Raw genomic sequence first — 18,226 nt, 5'->3', positions numbered from 1 at the left:
ATTGGGGTGAACTTGGTTACGCTACTGTTCTGTACGCAATCCGGACGCACAGGTAAATGGTATAGGTTCGGCGGTATCTCGGACAAACGCTGGCAACATCATCATGTGGAGTCGTACTAGTAGACCGCAACAATGAAGGACACGTAACTTAGTAGGGTTGAAGATTGGGTTAGTTGGTTCAGGACCGTGTTTGTCTACTGTGCGCCTCTCTTGGCCTTCGTCAGTATCTGCATTGAATAGGTGGTTGAACGTGATTAAGACAGCGCAAATAAAACAAGCACAAGAAAGCGTGGGCACGAACAGCGCTGTGTTGGTGCCCATTATTTGTTGTGCTTATTTCAGTTGCGCAGTAGTCTTAAAGGATGGCTGTTTCGAGAGAACGCACTAAGTTGCACCCAGTTGAGAATCAACGGGGCTGGTTTCTGTCGTCTTTATGTTTGTTTGTTTTTTGTAGAGTTTCATCAGTTCGTAGAACACTCTTACACTCGAAGAATACCAACGAACATTCTAAACGTTTCTCACGTATAGAACAATGAATAAAACTACTTAATGTGTCGGTTTTGCAGAATTACGCTAATTCTCATTAAGGGTGGATGCGACTAGCCGGTCTACGACTAGCATTGCGACAGTAGGAATAAAGCCAATAAAGTGCTTAAAGATAAGCGTATCGCGATGCAACCTCTTGGCCTTGCAACTGAAAAGCTGACGTGTGCACTGATAAACTACAACGTGGTTTGTAAGTTATCTGTAATGTCCATTTTTACTGGTCACCGCCTCGGTTCTAAGACCGATACTCTGGTTGAAGATGACGGCAGAGCAAAACGGGAGAAAAATAATGGAATTTTTAATAGGCCATAATTTTTCCCAAGTGCGTTAATGTGGAACCGCGTTTTGCTGACCTCATAAAAATGTACTAAACATGCGCAGTGATGTGAAGACGCTAAGAAAATGCGCTTCGCTATGAACGCACCATTGTACGTATTAGGATTCCGTGACAATGTTGTTTCTTGAAAAGCCATTGGCCTTTGAAAATCTATCATCCAAAATAGCGGATTTTTCATAGAACCTTGCACATACCTTCTTTAAAATTAAAGCCACGTTCTCGCTTCCTTTGTCAAAACTTTAAAAATAATGGCTCTCGGAAACATAGTTGAGGTCAGACTATGGACTGCAGGTATATGCCCCTACTTTACTTTCGTTCTCGCACCTATAACAGTAGAACAATCAAAGTACTCAGCGGAATCTCTCTGAACGCTCAGCATTACTTAAAAGGGGCACTGAAACACATTTCCAGGTTGCAAATCAGTTCTGCGGAAACCCGCAAGGTGGCGGAAGGGTTAACAAAAGGAAAATAGACAACCACCCGTTTGTAGCACGAAGCCACAAGGAAATCCATACGGATTTCTCAAAAATAAAGCCTCTTAGTTGCCGAAAAATTCGTCCTGGTCCGGGGATAGAACCCGGGACCAACGCCTATCCGGGGCGGTCGCTCTACCAAATGAGCTAACCAGGAAGCTAGCAATTGGCTAGCTTCAACTTCAAGAAGCCACAACTTCAAGAAGCCACAACTTCTTTGTGGCTTCGTGCTACAAACGGGTTGTTGTCTATTTTCCCTTTGTTCACATTTCCAGGTAATCAGCAAATGGCCTCAGTATCGGAGCTTACTGCAGCGCGAATCGATTGCCGCAAAACGTTTTCGAATTCGTCAAGAACGGGAGGGGTTACGGAGATTTGTAGCACGCTTTAAGCGCTCTCTCTCTTTCGTCGCGACGAGCGCGCTGAAAGCTATACGGGGCAATGGGAAAAAAGGTTGCGTCAGCGTGCGTCATGAAATGCGTTCGCTCACTACCGCTGTGATTCCAGTGCGCGCTATTGTGCCGCTGTGTAATGTTAGCTCGCTATCGAGCGCGGCGCCGGCATGCGGCGGCACACCGTGGCAACAAGCCCACCTGATCGAACGCCCCTGTTTATCTGTGTCAGCTATCGACCAATAGCATCAATCTGCTCTATGACGAAATAGAACTCCGATGAGAGCGACGACGGCTCTCTGTATGAAAGAGGGCGCTTGAGAATGTGGCAACTTCACTCTCCGCTTCTAAACATTCCTTGTCGCTCACGACTGCAAGATTTGGCTGAGCTGCTCAAGGAAGAGTCTGCTTTCAGCAGTATCTGTTTTACAGCGAAAGCTGTTATCAGATCATTTCACCGGCCGTTTTTGGTGCCGTAGTTGTCCGCCGCCGCCGCCGCCGCCGCCGCCGGTGTCCGTAACCAGTATCTCTCGAAATAAGAAAAAAAAACTAAATAAGAAAAAAATTCCAGGATGGAACGAGGTTCGAACCTGGGGCCTCTGCGTGGGAGCCCAGTATTCAACCTCTGAGTCATGCCGGTGCTTGAAACTGCTTTGCAAAAAGGTCCTATACAGGCTTCATGTCGGGAAGGAACCACATTAGCTTATGCAATATAGCGTGGTAAAAGAGTAGAATAAGCACCAAGCGTCGCACAACGCGAATTCTGTAACCAGGCGTCACACAATGCGAATTGCGCAACGAGTAGGTTGTTGAATGCTTCCAACCCATTACAAAGAGCTCTGCCATAATTCTTCATCGTCATCATGCACAGCATCAACAAAGTGCGCATAATGCCTTACATGCGTTTAGCAGGTACCACGGCTGTCTGTAGAAAGACGAAAAATGGCACAGTGCCTACTGCCCTACTTCTAAAAAATTACAATGATTTATAGCGTAGTGGGTTCCTCGCAAGTGCACTTCCGTTGGTTGCCAAGGAAGCCCATAAGGCTCCCATGATCCATTTCCTCAGGGTCTCAATAAAGTCAATTCTCTCTCTCTCTCGCTCTACGTTTCTCCGATTAACGTATGTTATAAAGCGTGGTAGGACAGTTAAATAATGACCGGGCGTCACACAATATGCATTACGTAACTAGTGGGTCGTTTAAAGCTTCCAACCCATTACAAAGGGCGCAACCATGATTATTCATCGTCATCAACCGCCGCATCAACAAACTGCACATAATCGCTTACATATGGTACCTCGCTTCTCCGCAGAACAACGAATAATGTCGTGCTGGGTGCTTCCCAACTTCCCAAAAATTACGCTTTGTGGCGTAGTGGGTACGTTGCTAATGTACCTGTATTAGTAGCCACAGGAGAGTTTATAACGGGCTCTAGAAATGCCGCTCTTCCAGCTTTCGCTGTGACTGTGCTGCGCTTTCCGCGCAGGCCTGGCGTTTTTTTTTTTTCCACCAAGCATAGGGACCACTTTGATTTACGTCGAAAATTTTCTCTCTCCCTTTCTTTGAAGGGTAATGGGAACAAATGGTCCTTCAAAGACCGCAAGGACCTTCTATTATTATGTGAAGCACCTCTCATGTTCATTTCAGTCGCACGTTTGGTATAAGTGGAACCCCTACAGTTCGTTTCACAATGCCGGCGTACCAGTGTTGCTGGAACACACCAAGTTTTCCGCTCGACTGCGGTGGTTTTTCAGGCTGACTAAACAAAGCTTGAAAGAATGTGGTAATAATACCTTATTTGACAGTTTGCGAGCTCTAAACGACCATTACGCTAACGGTTTTATTATTAAACAAAACCTAATTAAGCCTGCAAGAACTGCATGTGGTTCCAGTTTTCGACTTTCACCGACACAACGATTGTCATCGCGTGCAGTAACCGATGTTGAGGGCGTCCCTACACCATTTGAAGGTGACAGAACGTAGATTGAAAAATTCTGCTTTAAAAATTTGTACTCGCTTTCCAGAGAAACCGCTGCAAGGTTGGACACTTCACACGGCATGCTTTTATTGCGACACAAAACAGAAAAACAATAAAGCATGGTAGACAATCTTTTTTAACGTCGCTCCTGTTGCCGCCATTGCTTTACTATTCAGTGTCTATGAAGCCACCAGGACATACGGCATTTGAAAGGTCTAAGAAAGGCTAGTTTCTCCTTCAACAAAGACTTTGCATGTTGCGCACTGAAACTTTGCCTGTTGCAACATGGCTTCACTAAGTTTAATAAAACTGAAACAAAATGATTTTCCTCTTTATGGTAGCCCCTCCCCTCACCCCCCCCCCTCCACCCGACCCCTGCCAAAATAAAATTAGTGTGAGTTCTAGCAGTAGGTGATACATGACTGGTTTTTACCTTGATGAAGTACATATTAACGTCCTTTAACCCAAAGGGACTCATAGCTTTTAAGATACACAATCAAATTCTGGAGTTTTACGCGCCAAAAGCGCATTATTGTAGGGCACGCAACAGTGGGGGTTCTGTGTTAATTTTGACCACCTCGAGTTATTTAACGTGCGCGTGAATATGAATTCACCGGTGTTTTTGCTTTTCGGCCCCATCGAAATGCCGTTGCCGGCATTTGACGGAAACGGGCAAATGCCGTACGTACACAGAAATGCCAAAGCAATCGTATCTTAAATAGCTGCTGAATTTTAGCCGGGTCTTTGAAAGAGAACTGTGACCAAAATGGTTTTTCTTATCAGCTTCCGGTACCATGACCGGTCACTCCTCGCGTCGCAGGTTTTTTTATCAGAAAAAAAAAATCCTTAGCGGGCTCTTAAGCTTCGCCTGAAAAAGTGGAGTACGATAGCGTTATCTGGGCCCCGTCTGCATCACCTTCCCACACGCTTGCCGTGCAAAACAAAGACCTCTCCCAATGATCTCCAATTTAAATAGCCGCTAACGAGACTCTTCAACTGACATGACGCCTGTGCAGGATGACCCCTGTGCAGGGTGCTGTGCAGCAAACCGGTTTTCCTAAACTGGTTAACCTCCCTGCCTTTCCTTCTCTCCTATTTCTTCTCTCTCTCTGGGGCCGAACTCACACTTCTCTTTCGTAAGTCTGTTTCCCCACTGTGCAGTCGGCTTTGCTAACGGTATGTCCCGCACAGGCCCGTAGCCAGGAATTTTCTTCGGGGGGGGGGGGGGGGGCACTTGCTGAAAACCTTGACTATTTGAAAAAAAAAAAAAACGCCTATTTTCCTGATTTATTTTCGATAAAACACCATGTGTCACCACAATTTCGGGGGGAGGGGCGTGCCCCCCCCCCCCCCCGCCTGGCTACGGGTCTGGTCCTTACTTAGGTTGCGGAATAATATGAATCTAACATAATGTTAGGCCAAAAAAAAAAAACATGAAGATAATTAACTGTGCTTTCACGTTCAAATGTATAAATAGGCAACATCAAATTCAATTTAGACGAACAGACGATTTGTACATGTACTAAGCACTCTCTTTAAATAATAATTGGTAAGACCCGTGCATCATTAGGCAAGAAGTTAATAATGGCAGGCGTTGCAACACCTCACAGGTATTTACTAAACTTGCGATAGCTGTATTGTACCTCTGATCCTTTGCAGGTGCACTCAAGGTAAGTCCGTAATGGGTGCTACATGCATGTCATTTTGCAGTGGTGCATTGTGCTCGATGACGTTGATTCCTGCGAAACAATTACGATATTTCTGCCGTCACAAGAAGCTCGAGTCTGACGTAACACAGAGGTCGCCTTTCCGACGCGCTCGGCACGCTCGGTTTTAACATAACCATTGAAATTCGATTAATAATATTTCAAACTGCGTGTACCTTTTTTTTTCTAGAAAATTGGTATGCCATAAATTGTAACGTCCTACAAGTACCCCGTGGAAATGAGGGCACTAAAGTTCAAGCAAAAGTCAATTAACAAATTTTTCTTAATTCGCGTACTCAAGGGGACTTTAACAGCAGCCGGGTGTTGACTCCTCGATGTAGAGTTCGTGTGCGAAGACGACAGGTGCCTTACTCTCATAGCATTTTACGGCGAAGCCGTATATTGCTACGATGTGTGTGTGTGTGCGTGTGCTAAAACCCCTAGCGCAGGTATGTGCCACAGAAAGTGGGCAAACTCCACTACTCACCACTGGTCCGCTAAACATGGAGAAAAGAACACACGGGCGGCAAACACCAATTAAGACCGTGCACAAAACGCAAAGCGCATGCGGCAAGCCAGACTATAGGCGACGCCTTTCGCGAATGTGCCAGAAAATGGATAACTATAAAGGAGCCTACGCTAAACTAAAAAGGGGCATTGTGGACAGATATTTTGGATTTGGTTGCAGTGTGTGTGATCGGCTTAACTTCGAAACTCTGTGCCACCTATGTGTCGTGCGCTAAGCAGCTTAGCTAGCCATTCACCTTAGCAAAGTGGAATAGCTCGTCTATTTTTACCGCAGAGCTGTTAAGATGGAGGTTGGCCGTGGGTCGTAGACGTAAAATTATCATCATCACGAACGCCCACGCGCTCTCGTCTTCATTGTCGTCTTCTGCTTCGCTCCCAGAACACGTGCGCCTATTTCTCCAGCGTAGGATGTAATAACTCTGGTAGGAGAGAGAACAAGTACAGAGAAAGAGAAAGAGAAATTATTGCAGGGAGCAAGCACAGCCATGTATAGTATAGTATAGTATAGTATAGTATAGTATAGTATAGTATAGTATAGTATAGTATAGTATAGTATAGTATAGTATAGTATAGTATAGTATAGTATAGTATAGTATAGTATAGGAAGGGGTGGGAAAGAGGGAGGTGAGAGGGTAAAAGCCAAGCCAAGACCAGCTAGGTGCCCACCAGCTCTGCTGTGACCCAGCTTTGCGCGACTTAGTGCAAGCCGCGCTAAATTTTTTTTTTAAATAAAGAACCAGATTGTCTGAAAAAAATCACAGCATATCCACGGAGTGAATGATGATGAGTGGGCGAAGCTGCGGAGGTTCATCGGTAAACCGTGAGTCTTCCGTGAATTCTGCCCAGTACATCATCACCGACGTGAGATCGGGCGCGTTTATACTAAAGGTTCGATGAGTTATGACGACTTGCAGCTCACTTTAATTTTACATGTACGCTGTGAATTTTCATTGTTTAGAAAACCATTGCTTTAGAAAACATCTGTCGTCTTTTGTTTTGCTTTTACAAAACATCTGGCGTCTTTCGTTGGTTTATTTCATCAATCAACGGCGTTTTGAACAAAAATTTTATTGTTTAATCACGCACAGGAGAAATCTCACCAGGCACTACCTTGGAGGTAAACAATTGCTGCTAATGGGAATGTGAGACAGAAGAAGTCGGCTTTTAGCTAACACTTACACTTCTACTTCAACTAACGTTTCCTACTGGAACATGCCAATGGCTGCTAATGGGGAATGAGAGACAGAAGAATTCCGCTTTTAGTTAACGCGCACGCTGCGAATTTTTTATTGTTCAACAACACACAGGAAAAATCTCCCACCGGCACCACCTTGGAGGTCAAAGCGTAAGACTGGTTACGCACTACGACTACGACTACGAGGGACGAACGGGTGCCGCCTTAAGGAGCTTCGCCCCTAAAACCTACGAGTACAAGTCCCTAGATGGCTATCCGCGATATAGGAGATAAAATCTCCTACAGTATAAGCTGCATTTCCTGATAAATATGGTTATGCTAAGGTACAAAAACAACTGGATAATTGATGCCTTGTTGTCCAGTTAAGGCATTAGTGTGAGTTCGCGACAGTGACACACTGTGTATGATAATAATAATAATAATTACTAGAGTTGCCCGTGCCAGAACCACGGTACGATTACAAGCACGCCGTAGAAGAGGGCTACGGAAATTTCGACCACTTCGGGATCTTTAGCGTGCTCTGACATCGCACAGTACACGGGCCTCTAGCATTTAGCCTCCGTCGAAATGCGAGCGTCGCCGCGACCGAGATACTATGTATGAGAACGCAGCATAAGCCACTTACACGTACAGACAAACGAAATGTCGAGAGCACTTAGCTGATTAGTCGCTAGAAGCGTAGGCGTCTCCACTTGGTACATTAGGGAACCGAACTGGCAAGGCTGCTGCTTTCGTGGCGACCTTTGTCAACGTCACAGTGCGACAGAATACCGCACGCGCTTAATTGTAGATTTAAGCAGTGCGCTGAGGAAGCAATGTGCAGACTGCGCAGCAACTTGATCCATTAAGGCAGCGTCTATGAAGCCAATGATAATTTGCGCGCTATCTTTGCGAATCGTTGAACATAATTTTTTTTGTACCTAAAGTGTGATCGGGAACAAGTTGCAGTGCTAGGCAGTATCGAAGATACGTGAATCTTAGATAGCGTCTTTGACACTCCTTGGGTATCTTGTATCTGTGTCATGATACGTCTGGCAAGACGCGTATCAGTCTCTGTATATCCAATGCATGAAAGAATGTATCATGCATCTTAAAGGGGCCATGACACGGTCGCCCACAGATTTGTGGTTTTCAGCGAAAACTAGAAGTAGAGAGTCTATTATGCCTATACAGATTTCAAAAGTGGGCCGTAAACGAATATTTCAGTGCAAAACAAGCCCTAGAAGTCGCCGGCTGTAAACCCCGCCCGCCGCCGGCGACCGCCATTTTGTAATGGCGCGTGTGACGTCATGTGCAGCACAGAACGGAGCCGCCGTCTTCTACCAAAGTTTCAGCCGCTGCAAATCCCTCAATTTCAGTGCCAAGCTGAAGAAAGCTATGATATCTCGATATCACGAGCAGCTGACCATGGAACAATATCGTTCGCAGCATAGAGTTTCCTACAATACTTACTACACTCTTATTCAAGTACCGTATAACGTCCGGCACATAAACGGCCCATTTTTATTCCACCACAAGGTACTGCATATAAGCGGCCCTTCAATCGCCATTAAGCGTGACAAATTCTGCGGTGACGGATTGGGCCCGCTATATGCGGCCGCCAGCGGACGCAACGCTTATATGGAGCCCGACGCGAAAATGGCTCGAGCGGACGCAACGCTTATATGGAGCCCGACGCGAAAATGGCTCGAGCGAACGCAACGTTTATATATACAGAGTCCGTTGTTTTATGCAGGAATTGAAATCGGCGCCGCGGCGAGAAGCGAGAGAGAAACTTCTAGCAACAGCGCCGAGCGAGCGTGCTCAAAGTTCGAAGTCCACGTTGACGTCGCGTAGTGTTTCCTGTGCTGGCGCCGAATGCGGCCGGTGAATTCAAGATACAGCCGCGCCTCCCTGACTTTGGCCTGTGTGAAAAGCCACAAATTTTTAATAAAAAATATGACCTGTAGCATATGACGACACTTCTGCCACCTACATTCTTTTTGGTTTAGACTGTAAGCTAACAGTTGCAACAGGTCTCGTTGTACTGCCGGAGCGCCGCCGCCAGCTTCACATGTGTGCCGCGCTTACATGTTTATCGTGTATTGTGTGCGTTTATTGCGTGCTTATCGTACGCGACATTCGTCGACTGGGCATTTTCCGCGTGTTGGGGCGTTCTCCTGCCTTGATCCAGTGGCGGATGATGGTCGTTGTTCGTTGCCACTCAACACAGCCTCACGGGACGCACAGCTTTGTGTCCGCGCTCAAAAGTGCTTTCTTGCTTCGTTCATCGATTACTCACGTTGATCGAGTGATCGAGTGTACTTCCGAAGACAATCCGCGTCCGAGTGTTTTGACAAGCGGCGACCGCGGTTCCACAGGAGCGGAAGCTTGAGCCTTTTGACGAGCGACTGTGAAGAGTGCCAATGCCAAACTTGGGTAAGTTGAAGAAGGTCGCTGAACTACGTAACTTTGTTACTTCATTGCATGACAACTGTTTGCAGGAACCGTCGTGTTGGCACAGCGAGGATGATCAACAGATACCCGATAGGCAGGTATGTTTTGTGCTTTGGGTGCACTTATATACACCACCATAAATGACATGTTTGAAGGATGCGCATTGCGCTACGCAATCTTATGCTTCGATCATGCAGGCCTCGTGTCGTTGTGCTGTTATTCCTTGACTGTTTACTGTACGAGATCATCGCTTGAGAGTGTTTCTAGAATCCCTTGTCGCCGTTAGAAAGTGTGTGCTTTTAAACACATGGGGTCGTCCCATAATGTTTTCACTGTGGTGATGCGAGAGTTCACCAAACTCGGCAATAACACGCAAAATTATCACAAGACTGGGGACGTGATACAGGGGCGTAGCCAAGGGGGGGGTTGGGGGGGGTTCAACCCCCCCCCCCCGAAATTTTTCAGTTTTGCTTGCGTATATAGGCACGCACACATACAAACGCACGCACGAACATACATAAAGTATGGTTGAACCCCCCCCCCCCCCCGAAAAAAATTTCTGGCTACGCCCCTGACGTGATAGCAAAACACACAGCCCTGACACGCGCACACGATGATGGATATGTTTTCGTGGTTGCGTCCCCGAGCTTTTCGCCAGAAATCCATGCAGTTGTTTTGTGGTTAGGATTTTAACCTAGCTGCCTCATAAATGTTTTAAAGGAGCTCACTCGAAGTAATGTATTTGAGTGAATTATGTTACGTACTGGTACTAAGTGCACACTCCAACAAATGTGTACTTAATGTGAAGAAGCACATGTTTATATCAAATAGTGTTAGTAGACGAATATGTCAATTCAATTAGGTTAATTAAGCTAACACATGCTACTCTTTGTTTCAATATTGTGTGTTTGAGAAAATATGCGTGAGCTCGTGTTCTGCCTTTATATATTTTTCTTAGCATCTTTAAGCACACGAGGTTCTCTATCACAAATAACTTAGATTGTGCTCATGTTGCGAGAATGTTGCTTTATTGTGTGGTGCTTTAAGTTATTGTATTTTCACGCTTTTTTTTACTCAGCATAGTACCAATATTGCTCTCTTACTTAAATGCATAACCAAGGTTTAGTATGCAGTGATTTAGGGTTTATTGAGCTTTGTAAGGTCATAAATTAAAAGAAAAAGATCTCAATTCTCATATATGTTTCCAGAAGTTCACAGAAAGTTGGAAAATATTATCGGTTTTGTGAAGGCCTTACATAACTTAAAATGAAATCAAATTGACAGCTCAACTCTACAAGACAAACTACACGGGAATTCGCTTTAGAGAACCAAAAGTTTGTTCCCTGAATGGCTTACATTCATGATGCAATACAATATGCATGGCTCATTCCCACCTCACACCAAGTGCACATGGACCACGCACACTCTTTCATTTTTTTTATATTTCGATAAAAGTGTGCATATCGTTATTTTCATGTGGATCGCCCATAGGGCTATGTGCATATTTCGGGTATTCCTTACAGTCTTGGGCAATAACTAGTTACTAGTAACGCGTTACCGGTAACTAGTTACTTTTTTCGGTAACTTGTAACTGTAACTAGTTACTTTTAATTTATAGGAACTTGTAACGGTAACACTGTTACTTTTTTACAGAGTAACTGTAATGGGAAATACCGTTACAGTTACTTTCCCATATCCTCTCCACCTTTCATCTTTCCACAGCACGGCTCCCCTACCAATTTAGGGGTGGAGGTCGCTTAGAGAATTATCTACCCTGCAGAAGACCGAGGTCAGCAGTCAGTCTTTAACACAACTTAAGTTTACTTGTAAACTACATGTCGTAAGTCAATCATGTTGGAACTGAACAACTTGCTAAATTCAAGTAGTTTTTTTTTCCGGCGTATATATATCCTTTTTGTCACTTGAGCTTCTAGCTCGGTTCTTGGTGTACCGGTGGAACATCACGACGCCAAGTTTATATTCTCCTTCGTCCGAGGCTGCGCAATAATCGTGTTTGACTGACGGCTAGAAAGCAGCAGAGCGCGAAATGGTTGAGAGGCACAAATACCGTGAACTAAGTAATTTTTCAAAACCTCTTTGAAACTAATTGTAAAAGGTTTACTCCAACTTAATACAACAATTATTAACAAAATCACATGGACGTTTCGCCTCCTATGCATGTGACATCCTCAGTATACACTGGCAACAAGAAAAAGAAAAGGAAAGAAAGAAAAAAATTTGCGGAGATCGACCAGTGTCCCATACGTCCGTGTAAACCAGTAGGGGAATGTGGTTGTTGCATGTTATAGTCGGATACAACTTTAGAAGTCAGCGGCATTTTCTCCTCAAAGGCAGATGAACACAAGCCTGCACCAATGGGCGCGCACTCGGGACGGACATCATGAGCGGGATGGCGGTGGCTTCGCCTTTGGAGAACATCGGCGCGTGCATGAGCGGGACTATTTCTTTTCTTTAGTCTCTCCTGACTTCTTAAGTTGTATCCGACTATAGTTACTGTATATGCTACGACATGGCTCCTAAAGGTGCCATATACAGTAACTATATTGCAAGCCGACGCGTCGCGGCGAATGAACCGCGATTCCAGGAGTTTCTTCCCCTCACCTTCGTTCTCGAGCCAGCATCGTCACAGTGTTTACGTCAAACCTATGCCCCGTTCTCCGGAAGTGTTAAACAAGCTCCGTCTTAGAATGCGTTGCATGAGTTGCTTTAACAACATCCCGTTTGCCTTCTTTAAGCCTCGTTGATTCTTTCCTTCCCGTTTCGCCAATGCAAGTCACGTCGCAATGCCCGCATCGGGCTTGTATATCACCCTACTCTGATCGTCTGCAGGTGTGCAATCTTTGGGTTTCGCGAACACATGCCCCAGAGTATAACGGGACTTAGAAACGGTTTGTATGCCCAGCGGACGCAAAGCTAACCGAACAGGGTCTGATACACCTTGAACATATATATGGAACAGACACAATGGACGTCATCTTCATTCGTCACACACTCTCCGTTGCTATTCGCATGCGCTTCTGGGTGTCGTTAATAAACATCCTATGATACTGCTGTCGTTCTAGTGCATCAACCACATTTTCCATTTTGAGTATCAGAGGACATTTGTTATTATTATTTGCAAATAAATTCCCTTTTTCACCAACGGTGCATGAACAACAAAATTGATGCAACAAAATGAGGTGTACACAACAAATGCTTGTGTTTGGCCCCCTATTAGGTTTACTTCGTCTAGGGTTTTACCACGTGCAATTTTGACTGCCCGCATGCCTTCGTACATATTTAATAAATGAATTCTATCGTTTGGTTTGTAATCTATTATTTATTTTATACAGTAACGGAAAAGTAGCGACGTTACTTCGTCACAGTAACTCCAACAAAGTAACGACGTTACTTGTCACAGTAACTGTAACTGTAACAGGTTACTTTTGGAAACTCTGTAACTGTAACTGTAACAGTTACTTTAACAGAGCCAATGACTTCACCCATCAAGCACGTGTTTTTCAGACACCCCTCTCAATATCACTTAAATTCCACATGTGGGCTTTTAAAAGTACGCCGCCCGCTTTCCCCGCCTGTAGTTGCCTTACCCACCATCTTCTGCAGCCCTTTGTGAGGGCTAGACGTGCCACCCTTCTGCAGCCTTTCCAAGTGGCTTTCATACTCCACTCTTTTTTTTTTGCCTTTGACGGCTCTCGCTCAGTAGACCCCCCCCCCCCCTTTCCATTTTTTTTCTTTTTTTCTCTCCTTTTTCTTGCTTTTTTTTTCCTTCTTTGCAGCTCCCCTTACTTCTGAGATGAGAGGCCTGAGCGCCGTTGCAAACTTTCTTGAAATGATGTGGCAAGGGCTACACTCCTCTCTCTAGTTTTCTCTTTCCAGGCAGCAATTACCAACAGCGACAAGCACCACCGCTAGACATGACGTCAACACTAACCCTTTAAAACTAACACGCCAAGGATGACAAGGTGCCTTCGATAAAGATAGGTCCCCCTATGGAAACGTCGGCCAGCCTGTCTGAGGCACTTTCTCCTGTTTGAAACCTATCCCACTTTTTTGGCTTAGGTAACTGTAACACTGTTACATTTTACTGGTAACGTGCCCATGACTGATTGCTTACTGTGTACATGTGTGAATGTTGAACACGCAATGGCACTCTTTCAATAGTCTGCAAGTGGCTGGTCCACTAATACCTGTTCTTATTGCACCCTGATCCCTTCATTCAAGGATCGATCTCTTTAATATATGAATATAGACTTGCCTGAAGACATGTTTGGTACTCACTATCTGTGTGTGGTTGGGTTTGTCTTGAGTGAAAATCAACATTTCCTTGTGGTATCTATTATGCATGTATCAGCGATGAGAGCTGTTCATGGCACCGACACAGAGGACAGATTGCAGTACAAGATAGGAGCATACTTCCTGCAAGCCCGGGCAAGCCATAATGAGTGGTAGGCATTTCTTTTCATCACTAGATTGCGACAGTTTGGACACATAGCACCTATAGACCTTATGCAAAATCTGCTGCCATCTAGCGGCCGCTGTGTGCATTTCCGCCATGTTGAAGGCTAAGCGCGCTCCGCATGTAGACAAGGAGCGTACATATCAACGTGTGGCGGCTGATAAGAACGAAAATGCCAACATATTTTCGAGTGCTGTGTTGCTGAGATTGAGGAAATTGGGATGCTGAAAGAAGGTTTGCAGGAAACAAGCCTCCATGTTAGTACATTTCCTCGTGGCCGACGAGAATCAGCAGATCGTTCCGTTGCTTCGGTTACTGCTTACGACTAACGCCGTGTTTCCGTTCGCCGTTAATATATGCGGTATGTGACAGCATCGGCACTCATCAGAGAACACTCTTTCATGTCATGCCAGAACAAGAAAGTTTTCGCACCGTGTGCTTGCTGCAGGCACAAACCCGCTTCGTGTACGAGCTTCAAAGCTGCATCGCGGCTACTCGCGCATGCCTGCGCTGCTGTTGATATTAGCTTGTTTATTAAATTGCGGTAACAATTACATGTTAGACAGATAGCTCGTGCGCGTCATTGATTTGCAGCGGACGGACCGATTGTGCTGGAGCGTGTTGTTTGTAGTTTGTTTTCGATGGTGGAGTTTAACAAGGTAGTGTCTGGTGGGTTGCTTTGCGTGCGTATTTCTTCACTATGCGTATTTTTCAAGCATTTCATGTGGTATCACTGCCAGGTTCAGACGGGTTGCCCGGATGTCCTGACCGCCCCCACCCCTTACTTTTTTTTGTTTAACTTATACCCCAGGAAGAGCAAATCAGGTTCTCCCAAAAGCTGATCCCCCCTTCGGAAAAATCCTCTGTACACTCCAGTTTGCTATGAAATGTTAACAGGTGCTTCAAGTGCGTGGTACTTTTCTTATGAAACTAAATAAAATGCTGTTCCGGGAAATGTGCTACATTCTACCGTGGGTGCGCTACCGCTGGTTACGCGCTGAGGCGGTTTCAGTCGGCGAAGCAAAACTGCCTTGCCGCAACGGGTTTAAATTGTAAAGCACCAGTAGGCCCCTAAAGCGACAATGTGAACACGAATATTCTTGGCGTTTCCTGTTATATAGGATCACATATCGGAAGGATATTCAATAAAATACCAGCTGATCGGCATCTACTTCTAGGAGACACTACACTTTTCATGTTCACTTTCCACGTGCATGAGATGCGCAATTTTCTGCATTTTAATCGCGCGGTAATTCTGTACATAACATAGGTCGGATGACTACAACAGCGAAATAATATTATTTCAAAGATAAAAAGAGGACAACGTTTTATTTAAAATTAGATGGACACTACGTCGGCTCGACATAGGCTGTCCCTCATGAAATATGCTTTGAATTGGGTCAACTGCACTTTCTTACCGTCATCGCTGCGCCTAGCCGCGCTAAATAAAGCCTCTTCCCAACCATCCTACATTATACAAGCATGATATTCAGATAGCTAACAACGCTTTATTCGCTACACTGAAAACAGACAGGCCAATTTGTAACCTAGCGCAGAGCTTCATTATCGACGACGACAGGCCTGCACGTGACTCGCAGTGTCAAACTTGTACCTTCTTCTCGCTGTGAGGCGGTTCTTTACATGTAATAACCGTCAACGTAAAAACTAGGAAATGCCGGTAACGTGTACAGGCCCGCCTGACATTTTTATGCCCTGATTGCCGACTACCAAAGCGGATACAAGCAAGAAGTGATAGCGGCGACAGCAATAGAATTCGGGCACAAGCCTCCAACATGGCGCCGAATCGTTAGCTTCGTCAAACCTCCAACAGATGGCAGCAATTTTGCATAAGGTCTATTGATATACAGCATATACTGGCCTTTAGCTTAGGAGTGAGAAACGTACCTTCTGCACTTCAGTGCAATGCATATTATTTAGTTTGCATTCCTTGAACATGGAACGTCGAATAGTTTGCATTGTTGAACTTGTAATCTTTGAACATGGGATGTCGCCAGAGCCAACGTTTTGAAACTTGGAGTTGTCTTCATAAAGGGAGCAACTGTTAATTCTTGATGTTGCCATCTTGATGAAGGCAAGTCTACTCGTACAAGAGTTGGCTGCAGTGACATACCGTTTGAAGATTTTTTTCGTCTCTTCAAGCCTCCTCCATCTTCCATCGAACATCTGTGTTGTTTGTGCTGCCATGAAACTGTGGTGAAACTGTGTGGTGCTGCCATGAAAAAAAAAAAATTGGGCGTGCGCAGGCACAGCTCCATCGAAGAAAAATAATTATTTCTTTGTTAAAGATAGTGAAGGCACACTAATGCAATCTCAGCCAAGATTATTAATAGTTGCCGACTCAATTTTAATGTAGTAGTTTCGTTGCTGTGCATACGCACGATGAAACTCTCATCAAAAAGTGGGAAGCAACCACACATGCTCCAGTGTTCAGCTAACCAGTCATCACTGCCTTTCTTTATGTTTCAGTCTTCCCTGAGCCTTTCTTTGATACACTGCCCCATTTGCCCCACATAATGCTTATCCCATCATCTGATAAACGATGCCTTCCTTACAGAGCACATAATGTGTCCTGTGATTCCTATTGCAGCCAAGTGAGTGTCTGGGTTGCAACCTTTTCATAGTTTAGCACGCTTATTTGAGGCCGTGAACACTATGCTGATGATTGCCCGAGCACCAACCGTTCTTATATTGTCGGATATCCCGTGCAGGTATGACATAGTGGCAAACATATTTTGGCCATCACGATTAGCCATTTCTTTGGCCTGGCAGCTGGAAGGTGTTTGTTTAGTAGGGCTTCTGCAGCCAATACAGCAAGGGGAGCAGGATATCCTGCTTGCATCCAGCGAGTTCTTGAAATCAAGCCTCGTCCACAAGAAATAGGAACATGATTATTTACTACAATATGCAAGCACATAAGTTTTTAAATGTTTTAGATATGAGGATGACTGCGTCTTTCTTTATTAAATACCACAAAGGTTCTTTCGAATCTGAAGCCACTAACATATTAACACTGGCACATGATTACTAACACCCACTGGTGCTTACCCACGAGCATCCGGGCAAGGATTGTACCATATCAGGTTCCTGAATGTACAATTTCATTTGCATAAAAAGTGCATGAGCTAGTTATACGAACTGATGGGAAACAAGCCATTGCTGCCTCTTAGTTTCTCCCACTCAATAATGGTAGAAAGGTGCATTGTCTGACACTGCTTGGACAGTGGCGTAGCGAGGGGGTAGCAGACCAGGCCCATGCCCCCACTCGCCCTCTTCCCCGAAATGAATTTCTGCCTATGCCACTGTGGCTCGCTAACGCAGTAAAATTTCTGTTCCTATTACTTGTGGACAAGCCTTAATTTCCAAAGAACTCCCCTGACACAAGCAGGATATCCTGTTCACCTTGCTGTATCGTTTGCATATGCCCTACCCAGAAAACCACCTTCCAGTTGCCAAGCCAAAAAAAAAAAGCCAAATCTTGATGGCCGAAAAATGTTTGCCACGATGCCATATCTGCACGGAATATTCAACAATATAAAAACGGTTGGTGCTCGGGATCATCAGCATAATGTTCATGGCCTCAAATAAGCATGCTAAACTATGGAAAAGCAGCAACCCAGATACTCAGAGGAGAGGCTTGGCTGCAATAAGAATCACAGGACACGTTACGTGCCCTGCATATAAGGTACCGTTTATCAGATACTCCTATCATGGGGTAAGCATTATAGAGGGCAAATGGGGCAACATCTCAAGGAAAGATTCAGGGAACATTGCAACAATGTAAAGAAACGCAGCGATTGCCTGTTTGCCAAACAGTAAAGAAACTATACTACATTGATTATTGAGTCAGCAAGTATTCATAATCTTGGCCGAGATTGCGTTAGTGTGTCATTACACTACTTGTCAAAGAAATAACTATTTTTCCTGGACGCAGCTGTGCCTGCGCATGTTGAAGTTTTTCTTTTTAAATTATAAATATGTGTGATCTGAGTCCAAAAAACACTTAAAAGATAGCGCCTATCTGTGTCCCTTCTTGTCCTGTCTTCACTACTCTCTGCAATAAACTTAATGGTTAAAAGGGAGCCGTCCGGCGACCTAACAGCTTGTCACTATCAGTGGGTTAGTAGGCCTTGAGGCG

The 18,226-nt window shown here is 44.9% G+C and overlaps 1 long non-coding RNA gene across 1 annotated transcript; it reads left to right on the top strand.

Annotated features, from left to right (window-relative positions):
* Positions 1–8,770: 8,770 nt before the first annotated feature.
* On the top strand, positions 8,771–14,044 carry LOC125758389 (uncharacterized). Its single transcript, XR_007416009.1, has 3 exons — positions 8,771–9,575; positions 9,641–9,691; positions 13,966–14,044. It is a non-coding gene; the product is annotated as an uncharacterized LOC125758389 (long non-coding RNA).
* Positions 14,045–18,226: the final 4,182 nt, after the last annotated feature.

Source organism: Rhipicephalus sanguineus, chromosome 4 (assembly GCF_013339695.2).
Source record: "Rhipicephalus sanguineus isolate Rsan-2018 chromosome 4, BIME_Rsan_1.4, whole genome shotgun sequence".
Lineage (NCBI taxonomy): Eukaryota > Metazoa > Arthropoda > Arachnida > Ixodida > Ixodidae > Rhipicephalus > Rhipicephalus sanguineus.
Note: the sequence above shows the minus strand (reverse complement) of the source record. Positions and strands in the feature narration are given on the sequence as shown.